We start from the raw sequence: 6,898 nt of genomic DNA, 5'->3' as shown, positions 1-6,898 counted from the left end.
ATTGAATCTGGCGCTGTAAGGCAGCAGTGCTAACCACTGAGCCACCATGCCACCCAGAAAGCCATTCCAAGAAAGAGATCGACAGAGAACTGGCTGGGCAACAGGAGAGTAGTAGTGGAAGGGAGTTTCTGAAAATGGAGACCTATGACCAGTGACGTTCAACAGGGAACAGTGGGACCACTGTTTGTGATATACATAAATGATGTGGAGGAAGGTATAGGTGGTCTAATTAGCAAGTTTGCAGATGACAGTAAGATTGATGGAATAGCAGCTAGTGAAGGGGACTGTCAGAGAATGCAGAATATAGATAGATTGGAGAGTTGGGCAGAGAAATAGCAGATGAGCTCAATCTGGGCAAATGCGAGGTGGTGCATTTTGGAAGATCCAATTCAAGAGCAAACTATGCAGTAAGTCGAAAAGCCCTGGGGAAAATTGATGTACAGAGCGATTTGAGTGTTCAGGTCCATTGTTCCTTGAAGGTGGCAACCCAGGTCAGTAGAGTTGTCAAGAAGGCATACGGCATGCTTTCCTTCATCGGGCAGGGCATTGAGTACAAGAGTTGGCAGGTCATGTTGCAGCTGTATTAGGTTTTGGTTTGGCAACATTTGGAATACTGCGTACAGTTCTGGTTGCCACATTTTCAAAAGGATGTGGCTGCTTTGGAGAGGGTGCAGAGGAGGTTCACCAGGACATTGCCTGGTATGAAGGGTGCTAGTTATGAGGTGAGGTTGAGCAGATTAGGATTATTTTCATTGGAAAGATGGAGGTTGAGGGGGGACCTGATTGATGTCAACAAGATCATGAGAGGTATAGACAGGGTGGATAGCAAGAAGCTTTTTCCCCAGAGAGGGAATTATTAGTTCAAGGTGAGAGGAGAAACGTTTGGAGGACATATATGTGGAAAGTTCTGTATGCAGTGAGTGATAGCTGCCTGGAACATGTTACCAGTAGAGGTGGTAGAGGTGGGCACAATAGCATCATTGAAGATGTATCTAGACAGATACATGAATGGGCAGGGAGCAGACAGATATAGATCCTTCGAAAATAGTTGGCAGGTTTAAATAGAGCAGGTTTGGAGGGCCGAAGGGTCTGTTCCTATGCTGCAATTTTCTTTGTTCTTTGTTTTATTAAGTGCAGTTTTAGATTTTAGAAGCATCAAAGGGCTTGGGGAGAGTACAGCAATGAGATAGAGGATCATCTTGATCATATCGAATGGTGGTGCAGGTTTGAAGGACCGAATGGCCAACTCCCGCTCTTAGGTTGTACGAGCACCAACCTGTTCAGCAAGACCTCCATGTCCCTGTCATGACTGGGGTAAATATCAGGGACCTGGTAAGGCAGCTTTACCCAGTGCTTGCCTGGATGCACATTGAGACTTTAAAGATGGCACAAGTGACAGTGATGCTGGTCAGTTCTGAGATATCCCAGCAGCAGTGAGTTGTTCTGGGAATAGTGCGTGGTAAGGTGAAGCTTCGAGTTGGGTGGAAGCACACTGTGGCAGGAAAAGATAGGGTGAGAAATCTCACAAAGCTTCATGGAGGGAAACCTTCTAACAATCTCGAGAAAACTGAGAAGACTCAGCCCAGCCCTATATGTCTGTTTGCAACATCTTTGTGTTGTCCTCACCTTCCCATTAAACTTTGTATCTTCAGCAAAAATAGAGACACCACAGTGTCACTTTCTCTAAGTCATGAATGAAGATTGGAATTTGCTGAGGCCTCAGCAGTGATCCTTGCACCATCCTAGTGGTTACAGCTTACAGCTTAAAATGCCCCTTTTCAGCCTTCCCTTTTCTTGGCTGACTCTCTATCCAGGCTAATACATAGCCCCAACTCCCTGAGTCCTCATCTTGCCCACTAATCTTTAGGATGGCACTTTATCCTTTTTGGAAGTCCATGTATGCCACATCAGTGGTTCACCTTTATCTCCTTAGTCGAAAAATGCTAAGGAACATATCAAACACAATCTAATACCTTACACTATCATAGTAGAGTCCCTACATAAGACCATACGACATAGGAGTGGAAGCAAGGCCATTCGGCTTATCGAGTCCACTCCGCCATTTAAGCATGTCAGATAGGTGTTTCAATTCCACTTACCTGCACTCTTCCCGTATCCCTTAATTCCTTGCGAGATCAAGGGTTTATCAATTTCTACCTCGAAGACACCCAACGTCCCAGCCTCCACTGCACTCCATGGCAATGAATTCCACAGGCCCGCCACTCCTCATTTCCATTTTAAATTGACCCCCTCTAATTCTAGTCCCCACGGGTCCTAGTCTCCCCACCTAATGGAAACAACTTCCCAGCGCCCACCCTTTCTACAGTGTGGAAGCAGGCCATTTGGCCCATCAGATCCTCACTGACCCTCCAAAGAGCATCACAACCCTTTGCTGTAACTTCCAATTTCCCATGGCCAATTCACCTAACCTGCACACCCCCAGGCATTATGGGCAATTTAGCATCTTTGGACTGTGGGAGGAAACCAGAGCACCCAGAGGAAACCCACACAGATATGTGGAGAATGTGCAAACTCCACACTGACAGTCACCCAAGACTTGAATCGAACCCAGGTCCCTGGTGCTGTGGGGCAACAGTGCCACCCACTAAGGCTGCCCACTAGGCTCCCCACATCCTGGTAAAAAGATCATGGTCAACTTATTAAATTTTGAGCACCATTGTCTGATGATAATCCAGAGGACTGTGCGGATGGTTGGGAAGTGCTAATGTCACTCACTGATTAATCTAGTGATGCAACCCTAATGCTCTGGGTGCACAGCATTAAGTCCCACCACTGGCTGGAGGAACTTGGAGTTCAATTAATAAATCGGGAATGGTACTCGGAATGGTGACCTGATATGCAAACATCCGTACTGACACAGTGGAATCACTGGCCCTAGAACACGCAAGTTGGAGAAGAAGCACTGGCAAAGGCAGCAGCTATTTCAAGTGTTCCTGAATAGGTCATAAAGTGGCGAAGCAGAGGTAGCAAAATCCAGAGCATCGCACCCACCCACATCAAACAGCACCAGCTAACCCCACCGACCCTGCTCCAACTCCACGGCACGTTCCAGGATTGCATTGTTCATTCACCACAGAGCATTGTCAGCACAGAGTGGGACCATGCCATCCTCAAATCTGAGGGCTACTGGAAGAAGAAATTAAGTGTTTAAATAGACTCATTAGAGTTTCAAAGAATGAGATGAAATCTAATTGAGGTACATAAGACGCTAAAGGGGATTGACAAAGTAGATGAAGAGAGGAGGTTTCTCCATGTGGACACTCTAGAGCAAGAAGCTGGAGAGGGGTCAGAAGAGATGTAGCAGAATGTTGCTGGGTATGGAAGGTTTTAATTATAAGGAGAGGCTGGATAGGCTGGGACTTTTTTCTCTGGAGCGTAGGAGGTTGAGAGGTGACCTGATAAAGGTTTATAAAATAATGAGAAGTATAGATGATGGTAGTTGTCTTTTTCCCAAGATGGGGAATTTGAAGATTAGGGAGCACACTTTTAAGGTGAGAGGAGGGAGATTTAAAAAAGACACGAGGTTATTTTTTTCAAACAGAGGGTGGGTTAGCATGTGGAATGAACTTCCTGCGGAAGTGATAGACGTGGGTACAATTGCAACTTTTAAAAGATGTTTGGATGGATATATGAATAAGAAAGGTTTAGACAGATAAGGGACAGGACCAGGCAGGTAGGACTAGTTTAGTTGGGATTATGGTCAGCATGGACTGGTTGGATCAAAAGGTCTGTTTCTCTGCTGTATGACTCTACGACTCTAAGAAGTTATGGTTTTAGAATAAGGAGTGGCAGATTTAAATTGGAGACGAGGAGAAACTACAAATCTCAAAGGGTCGTGCATTTGTGGAAATTATTACTCCAGTGTATGTTGGATGCCAAGTAAATGTAAGGAGGAGATAGACAGATAATTAATTAGTAATAATTTGAAGGGTGAAGGGAAGTGGGCAGAAAAGCAAAGCTGAGCCTGAGATGAGATCAGCCATGATTGTATTGAATAGCAGAGTGGCTGTTTGGCCTGCTCCTGTTCCTTGCTCTTATGTTTTCATCTCAATGTTAACTGGAGCTCAAAAAGAGATTTTGCCATGACAAGCACCCAAACACAGTGCAAGCTGATATATTTCAGGGCTTCTGACAAATCTAGAATGTCATATATAGCAGCACAATATGAATGACCTCCCAAAATTGATAGTCAACCTGTCAAATACTCCTCCCTGTTTAGCAAGGAATAACAAAGGAGATGGTTTGCACTCCAAGTTAGCTGCTGCCTTGTGTCAACTCGACATACCCCCCCCTAATTTATCTCAACACTGCAGCTCCCACTGGACAACTATCATCTAATATCCTGTTTCTGAAGCTCAGTGGTAAAATTGGTACAAAGATATGAGTTACTAGCCACTGATGAGTTTTATTTTATCCATCAACGGTTTGCACTCAATTCCATCCTCCATCTCCACCCCAACACATGACCACAGGTCTCACACCTCTGTTTACTTCTTGACAAAATGAAGATGAGTTTCAATCATGCACAGTGTGAAATGTAATGAACTATCATGAATAATATCAGCATCAATCCATTGCACAGTAGATTTGATTTCTGTTTAGTTAGATTTTCTCTTTTGTACTTACTTACAGCAGCCTTGTTATCCTTTGTCGACTGTCAAAATTATGCAATGCGTTGGATGGAGGGGACTCTTACAGACATGTAGTGATTGTCCCACTTTATGGCATTCAGGAGGAATATTTTATTTTTCCCAATCACTGTTAGGGCATGGGAGTTGGGACACAGTGGATTTCGAGTGAATACTTGGTAAAAGTCCTCACATTGTTTCCAGTGGCCATGTTTCAATATAAACAACTTTAAGGTTGCACCAGTCATTACAATAAACAAAATTTTGTTTGACTTGGAAAGTTAATTAGCATTCAAACAATATTACAGAAAAAAAGAGACGTACTGCCACAGATTTACACCCTGCACTCATCAGGGCGGATGCGCGAACATGAATTTCAAAGGGAACAACAATTTATACCAAGTTCTGCTCCTTTTGGAATGTGGATTTCTTATATCAGCCCAGATGAGTGCAGACTAAAAATTATCATCAGCATGTCTCTTTTTTTCAGTAAAACTCAGGCGTTGTGCTTCCAAGCAACCGCTCAGGCAATAGTTTCAGTAGCTTTTATCTGCTCTGCGATTGTGGACACTCAATTAGTTCTAAAGATTTTCTATAAAGAAATAGTGTTTCACAACTGTTTATTTGTATAAGTGCAGGTCATGTAATGAAGCTGACATTGCTCATAGTATGGTCACACACACACACACACAGATGCAGACACACAGACACACACACACACACAGACACACACACAGACACAGATGCAGATTCACACACACACACACACACACACACACAGATGCAGACACACGCACACACGGATCAGATGCACACACAGACACACACAGACACACAGATACAGATGCAGACACACACACACAGACACAAACAGACACAGACATACACAGACACAGACACACGCACACACACACAGACACACACAAAAAAACTAATAATCGCTCTTCTACTCTTCACACTTTGCCATGACATGCATGACCTCACTTTAACACCTTGTCCCAAACACATTTGTGGGCGGCACAGTGGCACAGTGGTTAGCACTGCTGCCTCACAGCGCCTGAGACCTGGGTTCAATTCCCGACTCAGGCGACTGGCTGTGTGGAGTTTGCACGTTCTCCCCGTGTCAGCGTGGGTTTTCTCCGGGTGCTCCGGTTTCCTCCCACAGTCCAAAGATGTGCGGGTCAGGTGAATTGGCCATGCTAAATTGCCCGTAGTGTTAGGTAAGGGGTAAATGTAGGGGTACGGGTGGGTTTCGCTTCGGCGGGTCGGTGTGGACTTGTTGGGCCGAAGGGCCTGTTTCCACACTGTAAATCTAATCTAAATCATTGCTGTTACAACGTCAACATGCAGCAATGGGGATGTTCACTAATCATTGCACAAAGTTCAACACTATTCACCAACCCTCAGTGATGGGAACAATTTGTGTCCATGTGTAGCAAAAGCTGGACAAGGGTACAGGCTTTGGCTGGTAAGTGGCAAGTGATATTGTGACATGTAAGTACCAGGCAATGGCCATAGTGAATTAGGGGTGATTGAATTATCATTCCTTGACATTCAATTGCATTGCCATTACTCGGTTGCCAATTATCAAGATCGTGGAGGTTACCATTGATCAGTAATTGAACTGAGCCAAACAAATAAACAGTGGCTATAGAGCAGATCAGAGGCAGGGAACTCTGTAGTGAGTAACTCATCTTCAGACTCCAAAGTCTATGATCTACAAGGCACAAGTCAGAAGTTAATGGATTACTCCCTACTTGCCTGGATAGGTGTAGCTCCAACAACCCTCAGGAAAATTGACACCATTCAGAACAAGACAACCTGTTTTGGTAACACACCCTTCAACATTCACTTCCTCCGCCCCTGACGCCCAATAGCAGCAGTGTGGGCCATCTTCAAGATGCATTCGACATGGGAAGCTGATACATGGGAACATCATCCCCTGCAAGGTCTCCATTCACCACCCTGACTTGGAAATACCTTGCATATCGCTGTTCTTTCATTGTTGATGGGTCAAAGATCTGGAACGTTCTTATCAGCACTCCTACTATTCTTCAAGACTGCAGCAATTTAAAAAGGCAACTCGGTAGCACTTCCTGGAGGACAATTTGGGATAGGCAACCAATGTGGTATAAGGCTGCAACTCGTGAATAAAGATAAATAAAAACACTGTCCCTAGATTAGATTAGACTTACAGTGTGGAAACAGGCCCTTCAGCCCAACAAGTCCACACCAACCCGCCGAAGCGC

The sequence above is a fragment of the Hemiscyllium ocellatum genome, chromosome 20 (genome assembly GCF_020745735.1).
Source record: "Hemiscyllium ocellatum isolate sHemOce1 chromosome 20, sHemOce1.pat.X.cur, whole genome shotgun sequence".
NCBI classification, from domain to species: Eukaryota; Metazoa; Chordata; class Chondrichthyes; order Orectolobiformes; family Hemiscylliidae; genus Hemiscyllium; species Hemiscyllium ocellatum.
The sequence above is the reverse complement of the archived record's forward strand: the minus strand, read 5'-3'. Positions refer to the sequence as shown.